The 11,119-nt window shown below is 40.5% G+C and overlaps 1 pseudogene; it reads left to right on the top strand.

Moving 5' to 3' along the window:
- The first annotated feature begins 702 nt into the window (after positions 1-702).
- LOC109556802 (bifunctional 3'-phosphoadenosine 5'-phosphosulfate synthase 1 pseudogene) lies at positions 703-3,580 on the top strand (annotated as a pseudogene).
- The last annotated feature ends 7,539 nt before the right edge of the window (positions 3,581-11,119 follow it).

Here is an 11,119-nt window from a genome sequence, read left to right as displayed (position 1 = left end):
TTCTGTATGATTTCATTCGTGTGAAATTCAGAAGACACTTCAAACTATAGTGTTTAAGAATACAAGCTTAAGGAAATGTTTACCATACAAGGCATGATAATGATTACCTTTTCAGGATAGTAATTAAAAGGTAGTACTGCTACCAAACTTGCAAAAATAAAAGTATCACATGGAATTACTGTAAACAATTGTATGCCAACAAATTAGAGAATTTAGAGGAAATGACCAAATTACTAGAAATACAAGTTACCAAAACTGACTCAAGAAAAAAATAGAAAATTTGAGTAGACCTATAACAAAAAGAATGAAATAGTAATTTAAAGACTTCCCACAAAGCAAAGCTCAGAATTAGATAACTTGATAAAATTAGAATTTTATCAAACATTTAAATAGGAATTAATAGCAACCCTTCACAAACTTTTCCAAAAAATAAAGGGAGAAGGAACTCATTCTACTGGGTCAGTGTTACCCAGATACCAAAATCAGTCAAAGATATCAAAAGAAAAGAAAAGTCCCCTGTCCCATATACTTCCCTGATCCACATCAGAAGTGCAGCCAACAGGTCACACAACCAGAATCTAGAGCACAAAGTGCATAAGTCAGAGCATACTTTCTGGCTCTGCCCTGACCCCAAAGACCTCCCCTCATCCTTCTACAGTCTAGGGGCTGAGAACCCTGGCACCTTGTGTACTCTCTACAGCCATGGAGAACCTCTACTACCTTGGGAACCTGTATAAGAAAGCCATATTGAGCAATAACATGCAGAACTGGGAGAGGCAGAGGGCAAATAAAGGCACCTATCAAGCTCACTATGTTGACAGAAACAAGGGCCAGGTGGTAGAAACCAGAGGAGGCTTTTGTGGTTGCAGAGTTTCACTGACAGGCTTATCTGGAGCAGGAAAGACCACAGTGAGCATGGTTTTGGAAGAGTACTTGGCTTGCCAGAATATCATGCTACACTTTGGATGGTGACAACATTCATCAAGGTCTCAATAAAAACCTTGGCTTTAGTCTTGAACAGAGATGAGAATGTTTGATGAGTTGCAGAAGTTACTAAGCTGTTTACAGGTACTGGCTTAGTGTGCATCACATGTTTTATATTACTATATCCTCGAGATCCTGGGCTCCAAAATCACTGCAGATGGTGACTACAGTGACGAAATTAAAAGACACTTGCTCCTTGGAAGGAAAGCTATGACAAACCTAGACAGTATATTAAAAAGTAGAGATATCACTTTGCCAACAAAAATCTGTATTGTCAAAGCTATGGTTTTTCCAGTAGCCATGTACCAATGTGACAGTTGGACCATACAGAAGGCTGAGAGCTGAAGAACTGATGCTTTCCAACCGTAGTGCTAGAGAAGATGCTAGAGTCCCTTGGACAAGAAGAATATCAAGTAAGCCAGTCCTAAAGGAAATCAACCCTGAACATTCACTGGAAGGTCTGATGCTGAAGCTGAAGCTTCAATACTTGGACCACCTGATGCCAAGAGCTGACTTACTGGAAAAGACCCTGATCCTGGGAAAGATTGTAGGCAAAAGGAGAAGGGGGTGGCAGCAGATTAGATGGTTATATAGCATTACCAACTCAATGGCCATGGATTTGGGCAGACTTCAGGAGATAGTGGGACAGGGGAACCTGGTGAGCTACAGTCCATGAGATAGCAAAGAGTCAGACACAACTTAGTAACTGAACAACAGCAACAATACTCAAGATCACCATAAGTGAAGTCGCTCAGTCGTGTCCGACTCTTTGCCACCCCATGGACTGTAGTCTACCAGGCTCTCCAGGCAAGAACACTGGAGTGGGCTGCCATTTCCTTCTCCAGGAGATCTTCCCAACCCAGGGACTGAACCCTGGTCTCCAGCATTGTAGGCAGATGCTTTATTGCCTGAGCCACCAGAGAAGTCAACCTCGGTAGGGACGTTCTGTGTTGGCTTGAGCTGTCAAAGTCAGAATCCAAAGGTGGATTCTTGGCTGGAGGGAGCATCTTGTCCTGGGTCCTGCCCTGGGAAAATCACCAGAGAAGTGAGGACCCTTTCAGCTGCAGGGCTCCTGGACTCCTAAGGCTGCTTGGTGCTGGCTGCTTGGGTTCCCTTCTAACCAGTCAATCTGGGCCACCACAGACTAGCCAGAGGCAGCTGCCACCATTTCCAGCAACAAGAAACAGGTGGGCCATGCCCTGGCTAGAAAGAAAGAAAGTGCAGTTGCTCAGTCGTGTCCAACTGTTTGCAACCCTATGGACTGTACCCTACCAGGCTCCTCTGTCCATGGAATTTTTCAGGCAAGAGTACTGGAGTGGGTTGCCATTTCCTTCTCCAGGGGATCTTCCCGACACAGGGATCGAACCCGGGTCTCCCACATTGTAGGCAGATGCTTTACCATCTGAACTACCAGGGAAGGTGTTCTTTTTCAAGATCACCATATTGCATGGCAAATTCCTAAGGGTGTGCTTGCCTTTTTTTTTTTTTGAAGTACTTGTTGATGCTTCCCTGTATGTTTGTGAACAGAGCTATTAAAGGACTCTAACAAAATGCACAGGCTAGAGAATTAAAGATTTCATTTGAATCAGTTCTGAATATAAAAAACCAAAGGCCCCTGATATGATGCTGAAAATAGACTTGTGATAGAAATGATCGTGTGCAGTAAGAGTTATGGAACTTCTCTGGGAACAGGGTGTTGTACCTGTGACATCCTCTGTGTGCCAGAAAATAAACTTCATTTGGCAAAAACAGATGGAGAAAAATTACAGCATTAAAAATTAATAAAGTGGATATGCAGTGACTACAGGTTTTGGCAGAAGGTTAGCCCAGCCCATTGAATGGTTTTATGAGAGAGAGGCAGAACTTGCAATACCTTCATTTTGATTGTCTTCTGTGTGGGGGTGTTATTTTAATTTGTCAGTGCCTGTAGTTCTGACAGCTACTCAAGAAGATAAATGCTGGACATCTGGACAGCATTTTCTCTGGTGTAGAAGGGTCACTGTGTGGCTCTTCTTTACAATACTGAGCTTTTTTTTTAACACAGGAAGAAAGAGCACTGTGTTAGACAGGAAGGAACAGCATTCAGGACCACCCCTACATCAAGATTGTTTTAGAGAAAGGAGACTGGCTGATAGAAGGAGACCTTCAAGTCTTTGACCAAATTTATTGGAATGAATGATCTTGATCAGTATTCCACTCTTACTGAGCTAAAGCAGATGTTTAAGGACATGAATGCTGATGCTGTCTTTGTATTTAATTACAAAACCTAGTGTAAAATGGACATGCTCTTTTAATGCGGGATACTCAAAAGCAACTTCTAGAGAGGGACTACAGGTTCCCTGTCTTTCTCCTTCACCCTGTTGGTGGCTGGACAAAAGATAGTAATGTTCTTTTGATGTGGCACATGAAGCAGCAAGCTGAACTACTGGAGGAAGAAATCATGAATTCTGAAACAGCAGTGGTGACCATCTTCTATCAAGCATGCTGGACCAAATGTGGTCCAATAGCATTGCAGATTCTATTCTGCAATCTGGAATCAAGATTGCCGGGAGAAATATCAATAACCTCAGATATGCAGATGACTCCACCCTTATAGCAGAAAGTGAAGAGGAACTAAAAAGTTTCTTGATGAAAGTGAAAGAGGAGAGTGAAAAAGTTGGCTTAAAGCTCAACATTCAGAAAACGAAGATCATGGTATCTGGGCCCATAACTTCATGGCCAATAGATGGGGAAACAGTGGAAACAGTGTCAGATATTATTTTGGGGGGCTCCAAAATCACTACAGATGGTGATTTGAAATTAAAAGACATGAAATTAAAAGACACTTACTCCTTGGAAGGAAAGTTATGACCAACCTAGATAGCATATTCAAAAGCAGAGATATTACTTTGCCAACAAAGATCCGTCTAGTCAAGGCTATGGTTTTTCCAGTGGCCATGTATGCATGTGAGAGCTGGATTATGAAGAAAGCTGAGCACTGAAGAATTGATGCTTTTGAACTGTGGTGTTGGAGAAGACTCTTGAGAGTCCCTTGGACTGCAAGGAGATCCAACCTGTCCATCCTAAAGGAGATCAGTCCTGGGTGTTCTTTGGAAGGAATGATGCTAAAGCTGAAAGTCCAGTACTTTGGCCACCTCATGTGAAGAGTTGACTCATTGGAAAAGACTCTGATGCTGGGAGGGATTAGGGGCAGGAGGAAAAGGGGATGGCAGAGGATGAGATGGCTGGATGGCATCACCGACTCGATGGATGTGAGTTTGAGTGAACTCTGGGAGTCGGTGATGGACAGGGAGGCCTGGTGTGCTGCGATTCATGGGGTCGCAAAGAGTTGGACACGACTGAGTGACTGAACTGAACTGAACTGAACTGAGCATTGCAGAACACTGATGGTTTCAAGATTCAATGTTTATAATGTTGAGTGAGACTGCTGGCATATCTCATCCAGAAAACAGGGAAGGGTCTTTAACAGCCAACTCACTGTAACAATTGTAGCAAGAAAAAGAAATGCAAGAAGGCAGAATGGTTGTCTGAGGAGGCCTTACAAAGAGCTGAGAAAAGAAGAGAAGCTAAAGGCAAAGGAGAAAGGGAAAGGTAAACCCAATTGAATGCAAAGTTCCAAAGAATGGCAAGGAGAGATAAGAAAGCCTTCCTAAGTGAACAGTGCAAAGAAATAGAAGAAAATAGAATGGGAAAGACTAGAGATCTCTTCAAGAAAATTAGAGATACCAAGGAAATAGTTTCATGCAAAGATGGGCACAATAATGGACAGAAATAGCAAGGACCTAACAAGCAAAAGAGTGTGAGAAAAGGTGGCAAGAATACACAGAAGAACTCTACAGAAAAGGTCTTAATGACCCAGATAACCATGATAGTATGGTCACTCACCTAGAGCCAGACATGCTGGAGTGTGAAGCTAAGTGGGCTTTAGGAAGCATTACTCAAACAAAACTACTAGGGGAGGTGATGGAATTCCAGCTGAGCTATTTCAAATTCTAAACGATGATGCTGTGAAAGTGCTGCACTCAATATGCCAGCAAATTTGGAAAACTCAGCAGTGGCCACAGGACTGGAAAAGGTCAGTTTTCACCCCAATCCTAAAGAAGGGCAACAATGCCAAAGAATGTTCAAACTGCTGCACAGTTGCACTCATTTCGCAAGCTAGCAAAGCAATACTCAAAATCCTTCAAGCTAGGCTTCAACAATACATGAACTGAAAACTTCCAAATGACAAGTTGGATTTAAAAAGGCAACGGAACCAAAGATCAAATTGCCAGCTTTCTCTGGATCATGGAAAAAGCAAGGGAATTCCTGAAAAACATCTACTTCTGCTTCATTGACTACACTAAAGACTTTATGTGGATCACAACAAACTGGAAATTTGAACAACAGAATGGGTCAAAACTGGGCAAGGAGTACAGCAAGGCTATATATTGTCACCCTGCTTATTTAACTTCTATGCAGGGTACATCATGAAAAATGCTGAGCTGGATGAAGCTCGAGCTGGAATCAAGATTGATAGGAGAAGTATCAATAACTTCAGATATACAGATGCAGATGCCACCACCCTAATGGCAGAAAGTGAAGAGGAACCAAAGAGCCTCTATATGAAGGAGAAAGGAAAATAAGAAAGCTGGCTTAAAATTTAAACTAAGATCATAGTATCTTGATCCATCTATTTATGGCAAATAGATGGGAGAAAATGGAAATAGGGGCACCCTTTGTTTTCTTGGGCTCCAAAATCACTGGACTACAGACACAAAATTAAAAGATGCTTGCTCCTTGGAAGAAAGGCTATGACAAACCTAGACAGCATATTAAAAAACAGAGACATCATTTTGCCAACAAAGGTCTGTATAGTCAAAGCCATGGTTTTTCCAGTAGCCATGTACGGATGTAAGAGTTGGACCATAAAGAAGGCTGAAGACTGAAGAACAGATGATTTTGAGCTGTGGTGCTGGAGAAGACGCTTGAGAGTCCCTTGTACTGCAAAGAGATCAGACCAATCAATCCTAAATGAAGTTAATCCTGAATGTTCATTGGAAGGACTGATGCTGAAGTTGAAGCTCCTATACTTTGGCAACCTGATGAGAAGAGCTGACTCACTGGAAAAGACCCTGATGTTGGGAAAGACTGAGGGCAGGAGAAGGGGACAACAGAGGATGAGATGTTTGGATGGCATCATAACCTCAATGGACATGAGTTTGAGCAAACTTCAGGAGATAGTAAAGGACAGGGAAGCCTGGCATGTTGCAGTCCATGGAATTGCAGAGTTGGATATGACTGACTGACTGAAGAACAACAACAATGTGGAAAATGGATTGGAGAGTACAAAGAGAGGAAATTAGAGTGGAAAGGAAGCAATTGCAACAGATAAGACTCAAGATGATAAGAGTTGGACTGAAGTATGTGTAGTAATGACATAGAAACAAATTAATTTGACAATTATTTTGGAGGCAGGAATCATAGGGCTTCATAATGTATTGAATGTCAGTTACTTAAAGATAAGGGAAAGGTGAGAAAAATGACTTTATGTTTTCTGATTAGTAAACAAGACGTATAGTTGATCCAACAACAAGAAAGAGAACACTGGAGAAGAAGCTGTTTGTAGAGGAGGGTTTGGAGAAAGATGGGTCACAGTATACAACTAAATCTATTGAATTTAAGTATTAAATATGAAATAGACCTGTCCAGAGTTTATGTGCAAGCAAGAAACAGAGACTCACAGAAACTGGAGGTCCTATTGAGTAAGGTGAAAAGGTTTTGTTTTTTTCCTAGTACTTTGGTTCCATTTCTACAGATCTGTCTGATAATTCTCATTCTGCAATTGTATCTTTCTGTTCCTTGAAATCAAAGAATCTTTGAATAATAGTCAAGATATTTTTCCCTCTTCAGTCTCTCAGATCAAAATATCTATGCAGTATTTGAGGTAGAAATGTTTCAGTAACAGGTGAAAAAAAAAAAATAAAAGCCTCTAAACTCAAAATTATTTAAACAACAAAGAGGATTACTGACTTAAGTAACTGAAAAGTCAGAATAAGTCTCGATCTCACACCTTAAATGAACTCTCCAAGGATCTTCTTTCTCATATCCTCTCTACTCTGGTCCTCTGATGGCTGTATCCCCGTTCTGCCCTGGTAGCCCTCTGGGAGTTCGAGGTTCTTCTGATAGTTTCAGCAGAATGTTTGGAACAGTTCTTCATCCTCAGGGAAGCAAGAATCCTCTTATAGTAGGTGTTGTACATCAGTTTCCTTTCACTGGCATGAACAAAAAACCTGCCTGACAATGTTGGAGATGTGGGTTCAATCCCTAGGTCAGAAAGATCTTCTGGAGAAGGAAATAGCAACCAACTCCAGTATTCTTGCCTGGTTAATTAGCAGGCTTTAGTGATTGGGGTCACAAAAGAGTTAAACACAACTTACTAAAGAACAACTACTCCAATCATTGTGACAAGATTAACAAATATTCCTTATTTTGTAATGGGATTACATCTCATGCATCATACATTGACAATATCAAAGTTGAAATGCATTTAATACACCTACTATAAGAAAATTCATCTTAGCTTCAGTTCAGTTCAGTGCAGTTTCTCAGTCGTGTCCAACTCTTTGCAACCTGATGAATTGCAGCACGCCATGCCTCCCTATTCATCACCAACTCCCGGAGTTCACTCAAACTCATGTCCATTGAGTCGGTGATGCCATCCAGCCATCTCATCCTCTGTTGTCCCCTTCTCCTCCTGTTCCCAATCCGTCCCAGCATCAGAGACTTTTCCATTAAGTCAACTCTTTGCATGAGGTGGCCAAAGTATTGGAGTTTCAGCTTTAGCATTAGTCCTTCCAATGAACACCCATTGTTGATCTCCTCTAGAATGGACAGGTTGGATCTCTTTGCAGTCCAAGGGACTCTCAAGAGTCTTCTCCAACACCTCAGTTCAAAAGCATCAATTCTTCAACGCTCAGCTTTCTTCATAATCCAACTCTCACATCCATACATGGCCACTGTAAAAACCATAGCCTTGACTAGATGACATTTGTTGGCAAAGTAATGTCTGTGATTTTTAATATGCTGTCTAGGTTGGTCATAACTTTCCTTCCAAGGAGTAAGTGTCTTTTAATTTCATGGCTGCAATCACCATCTGCAGTGATTTTGGAGCCCAGAAAAATGAAGTCTGACACTGTTTCCACTGTTTCCCCATCTATCTCCCATGAAGTGATGGGACCAGATGCCATGATCTTCGTTTTCTGAATGTTGAGCTTTAAGCCAACTTTTTCACTCTCCTATTTCACCTTCATCAAAAGGCTTTTTAGTTCCTCTTCACTTTCTGCCATAAGGGTGATGTCATCTGTATATCTGAGGTTATTGATATTTCTCCCAGCAATCTTGATACTAGCTTGTGCTTCTTCCAGCCCAGTGTTTCCCATGATGTACTTTGCATATAAGTTAAATAAGCAAGGTGACAACATACAGCCTTGACGTACTCCTTTTCCTATTTGGAACCAGTCTGTTGTTCCATGTCCAGTTCTAACTGTTGCTTCCTGACCAGCATATAGGTTTCTCAAGAGGCAGGTCAGGTGGTCTGGTATTCCCATGTCTTTCAGAATTTTCCACAGTTTATTGTGATCCATACAGTCAAAGGCTTTGGCATAGTCAATTAAGCAGAAATAGCTGTTTTTCTGGAACTCACTTGCTTTTTCGATGATCCAGCAGATGTTGGCAATTTGATCTCTGGTTCCTCTGCCTTTTCTAAAACCAGCTTGAACATCTGGAAGTTCACAGTTCATGTACTGCTGAAGCCTGGCTTGGAGAATTTTGAGCATTACTTCACAAGCTTGTGAGATGAGTGCAATTGTGCAGTAGTTTGAGCATTCTTTGGCATTGCCTTTCTTTGGGATTGGAATGAAAACTGACCTTTTCCAGTCCTGTGGCCACTGCTGAGTTTTCCAAATTTGCTGGCATATTGAGTGCAGCACTTTCACAGCATCATCTTTCAGGATTTGAAATAGCTCAACTGGAATTCCATCGCCTCCTCTAGCTTTGTTCGTAGTGACGCTTTCTGAGGCCCACTTGACCTCACATTCCAGGATGTCTGGCTCCAGATGAGTGACCACACCATCATGATTATCTTGGTCATGAAGATCTTTTTTGTTCAGTTCTTCTGTGTGTTCTTAGCTTAGCTTAGCATAATTTAAACAAGGTCAAAAATCATATATAAAAAACTAATAAAGAGAAACTTCAATTAAATAGAGTTGGGAGACCAGAAAAGTGATCTCTTGACTTTAGATCTTAGCCAGGTACAAAAAGTAGACTTCTCCTACTTCTTGGAAAGGACTCAGCCACTAAAAAAACCAAAGACTCTTTGTTTACTATAGCCCTCCCAACTTCCTCCTGTGAAATTGTAAAGGTAGTGTCTTACAGTTCCTCCATATATTTTAAACTGTTGCTATCATCGTATTTAGATCTTTAATCCACACAAAATTAATTATGGTCTTTCATTAGAGAGCTTTTCTTTTTGCTATATTAATAATAAAATCTCTGAATACTATTTAATCAATAGCTTATCCTCCACTGGTAGGCATTGGTTCCTCTGTCATATATAAGCTTTCCATTCAAACACTGATCTATTTCAAGTCTCTGTTCAATTCCATTGGTGTATTTATCTTTCCCAGAACAATGCATGCTGCCATTATTGTTTATAGGTTTATAGCTTACATTAAGTATTTTTATATGTAAGGAGATCTCCTTGTATTGTACTTCTTCAAAATTATTGTGGATATTTCATCTTTGGGATTTCCATATACATGTTTTATAATCATCTTGTCAAGTTCCATGTAGATTAAAAAAAAAAAAAGATTTTGATTGGAATTTTTAATTTCACTGGCTCAGATATCCAGTTTTGGTATCAGTGGAGATGGTGAGGCTTAGATATTAATTATTGATTCATTTCTTTTGATCACTGAGGATTAGTCAGGATTTTAGTTCTTCTGAATCACTATTGGCTAGTTACATTTCTCTAGAAAATTGAACATTTTGTCTTAAGTTTTCAAACGTAATGACATAAGATCTTTTAAAAAATATCTTCTCTTTCTGTTTACATGGTTAGGACTTTTTCTCTGTTCATGTGCTTATTTGATGGATTTTCTCTTTCTTGCTTGCTCAATCTTGCCAGAAGGTGTCTATTTTATTAGATTTTTCAAAAATGAGTGTTTGGCTCTGTGGATCCTCTCTATTTTATCTTTTTTCTATTCAATTAATTTCTCCTCTTATTATTTAATTCTTTCAACTTCCTTTCATTTTATTCTGCTGTTCTTTTTCTAACTGCTTTGAGTTGAATAATTAGGTCATCAATTTTCAAACTTTATAAGTAACAAGTGTTGAAGGCAGGAGGAGAAAGGAGCAGCAGAGGATGAGATGATTGAATGGCATTACTGATTCAATGGACATGAGTCTGAGCAAATTCCAGGAGGTGGTGAAGGACAGGGAAGCCTGGTGTGCTTCAGTTCATGGGGTCACAAAGAGTTGGACACAACTTACAACTGAACAACAACAAATAATGTTAAAATTATTTTAAGTAATGCTTTTCCTACATCTCCTTACTTTTAGATATTTCATCAATTTTCAATCCTAAATATTTCCTAATGTTCATCATTATTCCTGTTTAGAACCAAAAATTATTTGAAAGCGTCTTTTATTATAATTTCCAAGTTCAGTTCTGTTCAGTCACTCAGTCGTGTCTGACTCTTTGGGTCTCCATGAACCACAGCATGCTAGCCCTCCCTGTCCATCGCCAATTCCTGGAGTCCACCCAAATCCATGTCCATTGAGTTGGTGATGCCATCCAACCATCTCATCCTCTGTCATCCCCTTCTCCTCCTGCCCTCAATCTTTTCCAATATCAGGGTCTTTTCAAACGAGTCAGCGCTTCACATCAGGCGGCCAAAGTATTGGAGTTTCAGCTTCAGCATCAGTCCTACCAATGAACACCCAGGACTGGTCTCCTTTAGGATGGACTGGTTGGACCTCCTTGCAGTCCAAGGGACTCTCAAGAGTCTTCTCCAACACCACAGTTCAAAAGCATCAATTTTTCGGCACTCAGCTTTCTTTATACTCCAACTCTCACATCCATACATGACCACTG

Source organism: Bos indicus, chromosome 3 (assembly GCF_029378745.1).
Source record: "Bos indicus isolate NIAB-ARS_2022 breed Sahiwal x Tharparkar chromosome 3, NIAB-ARS_B.indTharparkar_mat_pri_1.0, whole genome shotgun sequence".
NCBI lineage: Eukaryota > Metazoa > Chordata > Mammalia > Artiodactyla > Bovidae > Bos > Bos indicus.
Note: the sequence above shows the minus strand (reverse complement) of the source record. Positions and strands in the feature narration are given on the sequence as shown.